The sequence below is a fragment of the Cygnus atratus genome, chromosome 23, assembly GCF_013377495.2.
Source record: "Cygnus atratus isolate AKBS03 ecotype Queensland, Australia chromosome 23, CAtr_DNAZoo_HiC_assembly, whole genome shotgun sequence".
Taxonomy (NCBI): Eukaryota; Metazoa; Chordata; class Aves; order Anseriformes; family Anatidae; genus Cygnus; species Cygnus atratus.
In genome coordinates this window covers 5,128,710-5,143,202 of record NC_066384.1, presented here as the reverse complement: position 1 = coordinate 5,143,202, position 14,493 = coordinate 5,128,710, and positions in this window count along the sequence as shown.

Here is a 14,493-nt window from a genome sequence, read left to right as displayed (position 1 = left end):
AGCTCTCCGCAGATGAAATAAACAAAACAAAACAAAGAAACCGTGGCGGCTGGGGCTGCTTCTAATTTTAACGAGGTTTCACCTTCAAAGGAGCATCCGTCGCTGAGCGGCAAAGAGCAGCGTGCACCATTCAGAAGCAGTTTTGTGGGGACGCACAAAGAATCCTGCCTCTGAACCTCTGACAGCTTTCACTGCACACAGCAGAGATCAGCTGGAAAGATTTATTAGCCAACTTCAAAGCCCGAATTGCTCAGGAAGCTTTTGCTTTTGCCTTATTACTGGAGAACTCTCCAGGTCAGAAACCTTTACTGGGGGAGAAGAGTTTTTTTCTTTGGCTGTTTTGTTCTACTGCTTCTAGATGTGCGAATCTAATGACATGACTAATGTCTTCCAGCTTGATAGACATCAGTAAAAACAGATGGGAGAGGACTCAGGGATGTCTAGACTGAGATTTGTCTTGAAAATGGAGGCTGGACCTGGTCCCTAGATAGCAGAGTGCAGACCACACTGCGCTGGGCACAGAGTGCATTCCCCTCTCATTTCCTGCATGGAGAAGCGCAGGTCAGCCCCAGCAGCCCGCTTGCTGAATGCCAGCAAGGTGCTGATGATTCATTGCAGAGCAACAAGTTGCCAAGACAGAGGAGGTATCTGCAGTGACACCAGGAAAAAAGATAAATGGAATAGCATGGAATGACAAAGGTCCCTCAAACACATCCCTGTGGCTGTTGCAGAGCACAGGTCTGTCTGAGATGGCCTGCGGTCCAGGCAGGCTGGTGGTCAGTGCAGTACCCTGCCAGCTCATCCTTGCTTTCTTCAGAATGGAAATGACATGAATATAAATCACACTTCAGCTTCAAATTTTCTGATTTTCCTTTGTTCCTATTTTTCTTAAAATCACATTTTTCTGAAGTGACTTAGAAGCCCCTCTTCTGCCCATTTTCAGGGGAGTTGGGAAGATCAGTGGCAAAAGAAAAGCTGCACGTGCCACCAGTGCCTGCTTCTATGGTCACTGAGATAATTGTGGTGTCAAGACCTTGGGAATCCAGCCTTTGGACTCCCTTTGAAATGGGGACTTTGGCTCTTCAGTCATTTTGGACTTTCAACACCCTAAGTCTGTAAAGAGAAATAATCCATTGGAGTGTAAGCCAGCATTGTTAGAGTTTTATCTTTGTGCTTAGCATTTGTGACTGGACTCTGGCAGTATTTATTGGTCCCTCTTCGCATCCTCACTCTTTCTCATTGAGTCACATGGACAATATTAAACGGAAATTCATTCTGTAAACATTGCCCTATTAGGCCTGAAGCCTTGGGGATCAGAGCAGGCTGTAATTACAGCCTTTAGGTGTGAATTACCACGTGCTGAATTAGCAGATAACTGTAGCAAGGTAAGTGAGCAGGTCCCTAATGTCAGTGATCTGAGGAAGGCTGGTCCTCTTATCACAACAGCCCATTCAAGAGAGACGCACTGCCCATCTCTTGCTTATCTGTTGTGTTTGGAGCTGGGAAGGATTAGAGAATGCCTCTCTGGAGATAGGTCTTTGTCAGATGGCTCTTGTAAATCAGCCAGGACTGATGGGCTTGCAATAAAAGCCTGATCATGGGCATCACCACGGGAATCGCCACTCCACCTAAGCCACTGCACTATCAGATGCAGCCAGGGCCATGGGTCTCATAAGAGAGTGCAGAATCCCTTGAGCAGGCTCCATTTGTGGGGCTCTGTTCAGTCCTGCTAGGTGTAGGGCTCTCTTTGCTCTGATAAGGAACAATCAATAGCTCCTTAATCCTTAAGGAGCCTTAATCCTTTCCGGGGCAGTGTGGATTTCCTTACCCATACAATGGGGAGGCCGCTCGCCAACCCCACTCTCAGTGAAGGACCCTGGCAGTGAGTTCCACCCCCTACATTTCATGTGCTTAAAATCCTTGCCCTATAAAATGGGGTAAAAGGGAAAGAAAGAAGTGTGATCTGAACTCCAAAAGCCAAAAATGACCAAATTAAGCTCCAGCATCAAAAGAAGCCACAGAGTTCAGCTGATCAAAATCCACCACCAAACCATCATTGGTTTCCAAATGCAGCTCTGAGCTTCACAGGTTTTTCTCCTGTCAAAACAACAAGACCAGCTCCAAGTGCCTTGATCCTCAGACTAACTCTTAGGCCCCTGAACCTTCATGGACGTTGTGGCCACCCATGCTTCGCTCTAACAGATTAGTCAACGCTTCCTTTTCCAAGGAGTTCCGTGGTGCTGTGTTGTTCTCCACAAGGCGCAGAGGTAACCTCCGTCCCCTCAAGAGACGGTCTTCTTCCGAGCCTGCTTTTCATCCTCCAACACAGGAGAACTGACACTCTTATTTCACTGTGGTTTATGCTTCAACCACCATGGGCCTTCTGGCAGTTCCTCCATCTTCTCGCCAGTGTTGCTCTAGGGCCTGGAGGATGCAGTTCACCTAACATGAGATGTGGCACCTCAGGGTCACTTCCCAGCAGGTCAAGCCCTGTGACAGATGACATCGAGATTAGGCCATTTGACTCCAGCAGCCTCCTGGTGAGGTGTGACCCACCCCTGCCGTGTCCGCCAGCAGCTGCTGCAAGTTTCGCCAGGCAACATTAAGAAAATTTTGCCCCTTTACCTCTGTCCACATGGGATGTCGTAGCTCTGGAGGTCCCCTGTCAGCCCCCACAGGGCCAGCTTACCCTGCCTCGGTAGCAGCCTTCCCTAGGACTGAAAATGTTGATTCAGTACCACGGAGTATGTGCATCTCTTGGGGGAGAGAGGCAGACACACACACCATGTCCTGACTTTAAATGCATGAGTAACTTATCAGAGGTGATAAATGGGGATTTGAATTCTGAGATGTAACTTATCTCTAAACACATATCTTCCTATTTAGCTGCGTTTACATCCGCCCGTATCTCACTGACTGCAATGTGCCTTATTATATAGCAGCGCTTCCTTTGATGTTCTGAAAGGCTGTTTGTGCTAGTGATGAGAAAAGCAAGGTAGAAGCAGACTTTCCAGTGCTGGAGTTTTCTGTTGCATTCTCCTTTTGACTGTCTTTCATTTAATGTGTCTAATAAATGGTAGTTTACCGGAATCAAAGAATTCGAAGCTTCTGTTCTTGGTGATGAATACAAGGAATAAGAGGCTTTTATACCCTGTGAAATCTACAGAAAGACTGAGATATGGGGACAGCTTTCCTATACATGTCTCATAAGTGAGTGCTTATCCTGAGATAGATGCAGTGATCTCTGCAAGAAAATCAACATTTCCAAGCAAGCACAGTGCTGGCGCTAACGCTGAGAGGAAGTGGAATCTCAGCATCTCAGAGTCCATTGTGTGCTGACCTGAAAAGCTTTTCAGCGCAGTCAGGATGGGATTTTTCAGGTGTAATACAGATCCGACTGCTGTTTTTCATTGGTTACAGATGAGTGTTTACTTTAATGGGGGCTTGAAAATCCACAAACATTCCCCCTTCTCCCCCAACCCTTGGCATGAACCCTGTTGAAGTGAGATATCTGAAGCTGAGGAAAGGATCATCAGAGTTGCCTTGGGGAGATGGGAGATCTGGAGTCAGTGCTCGTGGGAGCTGGTCAGGGTCACCAGCGACTCCAGAGACCTTCGTTTGCTTAGAACAGCTCGGGCCTGAGCTCGGTCACGTAACCCACAGCCAGCAGGGACATACCTGATGGAGAAATGCTCACTCCTTCCTCTCATTTAAGCTCAAAGCTTATCATGCAACTAATCAACAGAGAGAGCTGAGAAAACAGGAACATTGTTCCTCTCATTGTACAAGAAGAGGCTCAGGCTCGGGGCTGTTGTCCTGATGGGAGCAGGGTGCTGTTCCTGACCTGCTCAGGTCTCAGTCCCTTGTGCCTTTGGACACTCAGTCCCGTTGGCAGAGCCAGCCCCAAATTGTTCCCACATCCTGGGCTCTCACCCAAGCGATGTCCTGCATCACTGGTCACGGTCACCCCCTGGTGCACCTACCTGGCCTTCACTCTGCTCTGCCGGATTGAGCGCTAGCTGGGCTGCTGAGCCCCCCGGCACGGTACAAGCTGTCCCAAGAAACAGCCACTAATCTCAGTGCAGTGCTTCAGGGATTTAGCATCTATCTCCCCTGAGGCAGGGAGAGAGACGTGGATTCGGTCACCTCCTGTGGCTGATTTGGTGCGAGGAGCTGGGCACAGCTGATTTTGTCCTGATCGATCTCAGGGGCTGGAATAGAGAGTGCCCAAATGTGTGCGGGTAAAACCCACAGGAACCTTCCTGAGGCGGAGGGAAGTTTGTGGCATCCCTGTATTTCTCATTCCGTACATAATTAACTTGGTTCATTTATCCTAAGTTTAATTTTACAACAGGAAAATAGTTGGGTTTCTCTATAGATAGATAAATGGCTGGATGGTGTTTTTTATGAACCTTCTTGGTGAAACATGCTTTATAAATTATTTCCTGGAGCAAGAGAATTTGCACATTTAAAACAAAAAGAAGGAGCTGAAGAATTAGTATTGGCTTCTTTGCAGCTCTTGTTTGTGTTCATGCGCTGAGGGCTTTGTCTCTCTGCCGTACTTTCCACTGACTCCAGATTACCGCCTCAAAGCACAAAAGCATTAACACGGCAAGACTCCTTCTTAATAACTCTGCAGAATTGTTCTGCAAATGAACAAAGATAATGTTGGCCTGACAGGTTGAGATTGGGCGGCTGATGAAGGCTGGGGCTGGGAAGAGCGATTTCTCCGATAAGCTCCAGCATCAATTGGAGAGAGCAGCTGGAAAAAGAGTAATAAATATATTTTCTCCTTTTACATGTAGCAAGTTATGAATATGAAGCTTCAGCCTCTTTCCATTACAGCATGAAGCGAGTCACTTATCCTGAAGCTATCTTGTTTCAAGCTTCCGCATGCTGTAGTTATTCAGCAGAGGAGCATCACGCGGCATTGCAAATGTCAGCCAGAGCCGACTCTTACAGCTCTCCACCTTTCCCTGGGAAAGTTGCTACCCAGAGACTGCGAACACTCAGCTGAACCGCTCATTTCATTCGGTGGTGTTTTTTGTGGCCAGGTTTTAAGGCGAGTTTTGACTTGGACAAACAGACTGTGCCACAAACTAAATGATCAAAACAGAAGGAAAGGGAAAAGAAAACGCACGCTTTTGAAGTACCTGGTGCAGCGGTCTGTTTTCTCAAGCCCAATGCTTTTGTTTACACTGGCAAAAAATCAGGGAAAATATTTGCTTGGCGTTACAGCAAAAACAGTGGCCAAACTCTCCATCCCCCAGCAGTGCAGACACAAGAGCTGCCTGAAACTCCAGGACATTCTTAAATATATATATGTATATATATTTGGTGCACATCAAGAGCAAGTGTTCACCGAGAGATGGTTGTAACAGAGGACAGCTGGTCTACTAAATCCCTCTATTTTTTGAGAACTTCTCTCTTTATCCAGCTCACCTGTGCCTGTAAGCATTTGCTAACCTGAAGAAAGAGATGAAAGGTATCTTCTGCTGGGGCTGCATGGGCTGGGGGAGCTGGCCAGGACCATTAAGATGTACCTTGTGAAACCTTTTTCTCCCCTCCCAGCAGGAAAATAGAGAAGGACCCTATAAAAATGCCTGCCAAAATGTTTTTTTTCAGACAGCAAAGTTCTGAGGATGTAAGGATCAGGTTTTTTTCTTTAAAAACAGAAAAGAAAGACAAGCTCAAGACAATTTTTCTGACAGGAAACAAGAAATGTACCAAAATAGTGACCAATGTATTTTCTGTTGGTCTGAAGTCAGAGGTGCTGGGGATCTGTAATTACCTCCACATGTGCAGGACGCTGGGTGAAATGCTCCGCAGTGTACTCTGCATTGACCCCATGTTCATAGCGAGTGCCTCAGTTTCCCCAGCTGGTCCGTGGCTGCCTTGTGGTGGAGGAACACCGTAATATCTTGTATTAGGTGAAGGTCATCAAAGAAATAAGAAAGAAAAAAAAAAGAAAAACTCTCTTGGAAGAGCGTAGAGGAGGCAGAGAAAACAAGGAGCGGTTCAGCCAAGTTCTGAAGGAAGCAATGATCATGCCTGAAAGATCCTCTTTGCTCTGGAATTGGTATTTTATCCCAGAGAAAAGGAAATTAAAATATCAACTGGTTCTGGTGATGGTCTGTGCCAGGCCCACACCTCTTTAGGAGAGAGATGTGAAAGCACAAGCTATAGGGCGTGGAGAACCCAGCTGTTGGCTGTGGCTTTCTGCTAAATATCACAAATGGTTAAGTCTCATAGCATAAAGCCCTCATTCCTGAAGGCGTCTGATTACAGGAGAATTTCTTCTCTCATTACACGGAAAAAAAGCAGCAAACTCAAAGCTTTCATGTATGGGTGTAGGAAAAAAGCTTGGCTACTTCATTCAAGTAGACTTATAAGGGTTTAGAAACCAAAGAAAACACAGAGAGCAGACAATATATATTGTTTCAAAAACTTCATGATTTTCTGAAGTCCAATTCTTTCTTTCATGCAATTCTCTGTTCTGCAAAACTGAGCCCATTTTGCTTGATTTCAGCCAATTAACCCCAACATACCTCTTGCATTTGGCCTGACTGCCCAGCACAAGTCCATCCACGGAGACTCGAGGCAAAGCAAAAGTGGTTTTGTTTCTTTTACCTTTTCTGAATAAAACAGAAGGTTTGAGCAACAGTTAAGACCAAGTAATTACAGACAGATATATAGCATTACAATTCAAACCTGCACTGTAATGGCTCCATAAAGTCACCTAGGTTTAGATATACATCAAACCATTTTTCACATTGCAAATGAATGCTTTTTAAGAGCTATAACTTTCTGGGAGTTCATGAATTTCCTGGATTCATAGCGCTCTACTAGATGGAGGAAGGCACAAGAGAAACTGCAGTGCAGAAAGAAAAAGGAAGGAGAGCGCCAAAGGGAGCTGAAGCAGAGAAAAAAATAAATCCTCAGAGATGAGATTTCGAAAAGCTGCTTGAAAAAAAGCTGGATAATGTATGACATACCCTATAAATACCACTTTGCTTTATCACCCCTCCTCTTTCCTAGCCCTGCCCAAAGATTTTGGGAGCCTGATATGAAATATTAAGCCTTTAATGGCCAAGAGCACGCAACTGTGTCCTCCACCGGTGCTGGAGTCCTTGTTGGGGATGTGAGTAGTGGGGCTTGTATCTCTCAGGCTATGCCCACACCTACTTTTGTTGGCCATGCTCTGTCTTGACCCTGAAACAAGGCAGGTGCTGGGCACCTGCACACTGACCTGAAGCATTTCATGGACCCTCCACCCCACAGAGGCCACCGATGAGTTGAGACAAGCACCGCAGTCCTTACATTATTTTTAAAGAGTTTGGGGACTGCAGAAGGGATGGCTAAATTAAAGCATAGGTAATTTTCTGCCTCCCTCCCTTCTAGACCTGCTCTCGGTCTGTGCCACCCACCACGTCCTCATGTCCCCGTGACCTGGTGGCAGCAGAGCACGGTGCTGCTGATCAGAGGGCCAAGACTTCTTCCCTTCAGAACAGATGGAGGATGAAAGCAGGCTATTATTTCTGCATTTTTAAAGTGAAAGGGCACCGATATGTATTGTTCATGCTGTAATTTCCTATCCCAAAAAGCATTTTCAACCAGGACCGTTTCAGCAATTAGGGGAAACCTCAGAGAAGGACAAATCAGACATCTCCATGCCCGAGGAAGCGCAGGGTGTGTGACTCATGTCGTACCATCCCGCTGGAGTTGAGTCATTGTGTTGGCAATACTGCACAAGAGCAGCAAACTGTCTTAAAACTGAGCATACTGTGTGCTACATATCAATGGAAGTGCTTTTACTCCTTTCTAAAATTCTCTTAAATTCTCCTCCACCCTGTTGGCTAAACCAACAAATCCATCTTTCTCATGGAGCTAAATCAAGATTAAGGGGGCTTGATAGGTAATTATTTTTAATTATAATGTGCTTTTTTTTTTTCTTTCTGGGTTACAGACATTGGCTTCCTATTCTCACACAGGGTTGGGAACTGATTTCCTGCTGATCTCAGTGAGGAGCACAAGCCTTCGTGTCTGTAGGGAACAGAGTTGTCTCCTCTTTACAGATACAGCTTGAACCATACCTGCTTTATGAAGCCAGGACCTGGGGAAAACACATGCCTGGGAACCCTCGTGGGTGCTGCAGGGAGCCAGCAAAGGCTTTCATCTGCTGCTGCGAATTTTGATTTTTCTAAATTCTAATTTGCTTAACTAAGAAGAAAGTCTTTCACCTTCTTCTAGGGCCATAATTCGCTCCCTGGGGTTGGTAGTACTTTTTTGAACATAATGTGGGCTATTTTCTTTTGTCAATTGACAAACTAAGGAGACAGGCAGAGAAAAAGAATCCCGCAGAGGCATAAAACTAAGATAAACAGGTGTGAACAGGTAATGTATGCTGATATGGTGAATGCACTCGAATCTGTACATTTAACAGACCATGGCAATAGGCATCTATCTTTCCCCCTACAGCTTTTTCTAAATGTGCCCCAGTGTCCCTGGAAGAACATTGCTTTTCATGGGAGGGCGTGTAATGAAATGCCCTCATCCTGTTTTAATCAGTTTTGAATGTGCAAAAGACAATCATGATCTGAGAACGGCAGTGTTTCCCTTGCATGTGAATTATGTGATACTGTAGCTTCATTAACATGCTTTACAGTCTTATCTTTATTCATACTGGCAAATTAAATTAGCACTGTCTTTCAAATCTCTGTCTATTTTTCCCCCTAGGCAACCACCAGCAGCACGAAATAAATGACAGTAACGGGAGTGGATTGCTGTGCTCTTGACGCTCATCCCTGGATTTTAAGCAAGCATCCCTCCAAGAAATCATATTTGTTCTCGTTCCAAGAGCCGAGCTGCATTACGGCGCGCTTGTTGCAACTACAGAGCTCCACATACTGGCACGGGACCTGGGTCAGCACACGGGGCACCAGGCTGGCCACGTGGAGCTCTGATGGTCCTTCCCTCTTCAGTCTCCCCGAATTCAGGCTGTATTTTGAGATTTGGGCAGGTGCCCCCTTCGTCCCTTCAAGTGCCTGTCCCTCTGTTGGATCCTTTGAGGTCTTGATAGGAAAGCACAAAGCACAGTTATGGCAAGGATGGAAAGTCAGAAGCAGAGAAATTCTGGCAGCACAGGCTGGTTTTGCTGGTTGGGAGGTTTTTCTTCAGCTGATGCTGAAACTTGGATAGGAAGGTGTAGAAAGTCTGTTGCTAACCTAACCCCAGCTGTTTTGGGGGCTGTTTAGAGGAATCGCCTTAGTGGGAACGTGTAAAAGGTGGGAGGAGGTGGAAAAGATTTTCCCCACCTCTGTCTTCAGCATGCAGCTACCTGAGCTGAGGCCTAGAGTGGATTTGTCAGCTCTGCAGTCAGGCATAAATGGAGCTTCATAACTTTGCAAGTGCAAAGCATTAGGAGTAAGTGATTTTACATTAAACACTAAATATTGCAGCTATTAAAGAACATTCATCATCCACACAAGGTGCCTGAACAGAAATGAGCTGTAGCATCTCCTGCAACATTGACTGTAAACACATTAAAAACCATCCCGGTGCTGTCAGTCACTTGAATTTCAGAGGGGAGACCTGGCGCTCCGGGGAACGGCAGCCTACCAGCGGTGTGAGGTGACCTCAGAGCCATGGTATCACCAAACCTTCTGCCCTTTTGCTCTGTCCCTGGCTGTGGTGTCCCAGAATGGAGCATCCTGTGATGCTGCCATCCCCATGAGAGCATGCGGTGGTGAAAGAGGAGGCTACAAGATGCCGCCCGGTGTTATGATCGGCAGCAAATGACCACCTCGCTGTCGCTCCTAGCTGGCTTGTACCAAAAAGATATAAACCCTGGGCAATGCTGTGCAGTTACTAGTGATGGAGATTATGGGGACCCTGCAGCTTTCTTCTCCAATCTCATGTGAATAAATCCAGGAAACTTTGTTTCCTTTTCCTGAGCAATACCTCTGGGCTGTACGTTGTTAGCACCCATCCCGAGAGACAGCCCGAGCCTCTGAATTAACAAAGTTTTCATTTCCTTCTGCTTTCTGACCCCAGGTCAACCAAGACCAGCCATGCATTGTGCTGGGGAGATTGCTCTGTCCAAGATTGTGCTTCAGATAAGAGTTTGGATGATTATGATTAATACGACTGCTTTATTTGTCTGACAGGTGGACTGATAAATAGATATTGTTGCTAGGACTACGTTCCTTCCTGATATGATAAACAGTACAGACAGCCTGAAATGCTGGTGTTTCTTGGAGATCCATGAAACCAGAGGTCAGGGCAGCGTGTACCTTGCCCTTTGATTGTACTTGGATAAAGGACTTCAGTTCTTTAAGTGAACAGTGATGATTTCATCACGACCTGACATGTCCCTAGTTTCCAGTAAGGAAAACAAACAAAACCTCACAGTTTGAGAATATAGCCCAGACATGCTGAATGCTCATAAAAGGGCAGAATACACAGATCCAATAGAAAAAGTAGCTTAAAATGTCACCAGAAACTGTTATGATCTTTGGCGAGATTCTTTTCCCCCTTTATCTGATCTGCATTTATTGTTCTTTCTGTCTTTACCTTACAGGAACAGAAGAATTTTTGGAATTTGTCCGCAAGCAGATACCGTGCCTGAAGCTGCCTGAACTCCCCCTGGCTGCTGCATTTCCCATGAACCAGGTGGGCACATTTCCTTGCTCTTCTGATCCTTCCACAGCTCCCTTGGCCATCCCGCAGCCAAGGGGATACCCACGGGCTCAGAGCAGGGAGCACACCACCAAGCTTTCAGCTCCAGCCCTGAAAACCCTCTTGCTGCTCTCCGCATCCCTGCTCCATGCCACGCATCCCTGCATTACCAAGCATCACCAACCTCCTCCCTAAAGCCCTGGCCGATGTTTGAGCCACCCTCTCCCTTGCAAGGTTTATAAACCCTTTGCCAGGCCTGTTGCCTGTTTGCTGCTGGGCTGGCTGCTGCTGGGCTGGCTGTGCATGGGGACCAGAGGTCGGAAAGGTCTTTTTGCAGCTTACTTCAGGAATATGCGTAAGGGAATCTCACAGCGATTTCTAGAGCCTGTTAATCTGCATAACTCAGACTTCAGAGAAGATTAGTGATGCTCATTATGGCTTGCCTATCTTATTGGAGCAGCTCATTCACTATAGGCTCTTGCAAAAGTGTCTGGGAGCCTCCCATTTCTTAATGAATTTTTCCTCGTAGTAGTGGAGGGAATGCTGATATTTCATTGCACTGAGCAGGGGTGTCTGGAGATGGAGATGGATGGAGCTCTGTCTAAGGAGACAGCTAAGTGAGGGAAACCTGGAAGTCTGTGGCAGAGCTTGGGAATCTAGCAAGACTAATGTGCTAACACAGGCACCATTCTCCACTCAGGCCATGCATCATTGCCCGTTGTCAAAATGTGAGCTGATTTAGGTACTCTGTATGATGAGGAATAGGTCTTCTCAGCCATAATTAAGGGTTGGTTTTTTTTTTTTTTTTTCCTGAGGTTGATGGCATCAAGATGAGATCAGCTTTCACCTATTGTGTGTTCCTCTCTATTGACCTCTAAAGCTATCTAGATGGCTGGGTCAGATGTACAAACTGAAACTGGGATAAATTGGTGCCAGATGAAAACCCCCAGAGCACAGGTGGGATTTTTTGCTCTGATGTGCATCTTACTCCATGCCTTGGGGCCAGCAGGAGTCTGAGCAAGCTGCAGGCTTTTAGCTAAGTAGCTTTAGCCAAGTTCAGGCTCTTTAGTGCTGTCTGGCCACTAGAGACAAGAGACATGTCCTCTCCTTTCTCTGATTAGTTAAGGGTGTTAGTAACTTTGCTCTGAGGTTAAATGGCTTTTCAGCAAATGTTGGAAGAATGAAAGGTTCCTACTTTTCTAGGAGCTCTGTGGAATACCGAGCACTCTCCAAAGGTGCTGCTTCTGCTTTTAAGAAAAGGAAAAAAAATAATAAAATAAAAAATCTCAGGCACTGGTGATTGCCCAAAGAGCAAATTACTGTGCTTTCTGGGGTTAGACAAAGCTTGCCAGGGTCTGGCCTTTCTGGCCTGTCCACACCACCAGTTAGGCTCCCTGGAAGGGGTTGGGTGATGGGGAGAGGTGGGCAGGTTAACACCCTGTTACCGGCCTTGTTACCACCAGGTTTAGGATTAGCTTAGTTGCTTTTTGCTCTTTGAACAGCTGAATCTCCCCCTGTGATTTGGCTTTAAGAGGAGATTTAAGTGTTCAAAAGCGCTATTTACATTTCAAAAACTGATCAGGACCTGGTGTGAGATCAAAGTGGAAGTGGGGTTTAGGTGTATTGATCAGATGCCCAGGATGCTGGGGCTTTCTGCCTTCCTGTACCTTGTAAAGGATCAAATAAGAGTTTGGAAATATAAGAACTGTCAGCATGAGTTTTCTTTTGTAGGTAGGAAGAGCTTGTAATCCCAGGTGTTTCAGTGCTTACCTCAAAAAGAAATAATTGAGCTACTTCCCAGGTTAATTAGCAACTACACCTGACAGGGCCCTCATCCCTTCCTGCCCAAGCCTCCTTGTTGAAATGCTGGTCATCTACCAATCCTGGCAAGCAAATCTGGTCCACGGGTGGGATTCCCTTGTTCTGAGCTCACATTTTACACCAGCACTGCGCTTAGGCATAGCTGGAGCTCAAGCCAGTGTCCTTCCCTAGCCCTAAGATGCCAGCCACCAGAATTTGGATGGGTAGGAGACTGGTGGCCCGGTGGGACTGCACTAAAACTAAGCCTCTCCGAGTGACCTGCAAGGGAGGAAGGTGTCCAGCAGTATGTGAGCAGCCAGTTTTGAAAGTGTGCTTTCATCCTGTGCTTCATCCACCATGCTGATACAGAGGAGAAAGGCTGGGGCTCCTTTGGTACATATCAGACTGGTGATTTTGTGGCCTGAAAGCTTGGTAGTGTGATACTGGTGGATGTCAAGTTACAACACCTGCATGGCTATGGACAGCAGGCAGCTTTCTGCCTTGGCCAGCCGTGCTGGAAGAAGCCAGCAAACAGCCTTGCATTCCCTTCTGTTGTGGTAAGCAATAGTGCACGTTTACTGGAGTGCTGCTGTTTCTCGCAGATAAGCTGATGGTACCCAGGCTTCAGCCCCTGGGCTTAAAGTGGCCACCAGTGCATGCTCAAGCCTTGCTTTGCAGCATGCTGCCTTCCCTTTGCTGTGTGCTCACACAGCAACTGCGGGCGTCTGGCAGCGGGAGGACTGCAGGAAAAGTCAGACAAAGCATTCAAGTCCTGCTCAGGTGGATTTTAGCCAAGCAAGAAACTGTTTGACTGAACCAGTGTGACTATTTTCCTCCCATAGTGAAATGACAAATTTTTCCTTTGTGCCAAGCTCCTCGTGGTTGTAATAAATTCCCGTGCAGAAACAGAGCATGGCAGGGCAGCACCAGGGCGGGCTCAGCACCTCTCCCCGGGGCAGGAGATCTGTTGTGAGCTGCGTTATCAGAGTTTCTTGGAGCACACACATGGAGAGAATAGCAGAGGTAATTGTTTAAAATCCTGCAAAATAATGTGAACCTGAAAGCTGTTTTCTCTCCCACTTGGCAATGAGTCAAAAGGCCATGCCTGTGTTATGGTGTGCAAGGAGATGTTTTCTGGGTATAAAGCAGAAAATACAACTGCAGGGACACTGCTGTGATGCTGGGTGGGTGGCAAATGGTGCCAGCAATACAGAGTGAAGGAGGGGATGGAGAATTTGTCATGACTTCTAAACAACAGCCACCAGAGGATATTCTGGGAGAGAGGTACACCTGAGAAGCTCTCGATGCCATGTGAGAACAACACTGGTCAAAACTGGGACGGCTTCTACTCATTAATGTGCTTTCACAGGAAGGTGTGAGAAAGGCAAGTACAAGGACTGACAAGCTTCAATCCTCCTAAAAAGCAGGAAGATGTATCTGGTGTGGGGCTGGCTTGATCTGTTTTGGAGATGCTGGACGGATGGCTCCTATTAGCTGTGCTGTGGGGGTTGATGCTCTCCGGGTCAGAGTCTCAGCTTGCGAGCCACAGTGGTCCGGTCTGCCTCTAAGAAAATGCTGCTAATGTCACAGATAAATACAGCACTGTTGTGCTTGGAAAAAAAAAATATATATATTTACTTGCGAAAGGCAGCAGCAGAGAGTTTACCTCCTTCTGTAGATTTTTTATTGTAGGAGTCCCCCCAAGGGATGTGAAATTAAACTGCTGCCTCCGTCTCTCGCTGGACGAGCGTTGCCAGCGAGGCACAGGGGAGGACATCAGCTGTGCAGCGAAGGGCTCTCGCTGCTGCTCTGGTCTCCTGGGCTGCTTTCCTGCTGTGCAGCCGCTTCCACCATCCATGGGCAAATGCTCCCATAAACCACGAACTCCGAGCTGCAGCACCGTGGCAGTGACAGGCACAGGGACCAAGCAGTACGGGGACACGGGGCGGGTGGCTGGGTCACAGCCAGCTCATCCCAGGATGCTGGCAGCATCATTTCTGCTGCTGGAGCTGGTTA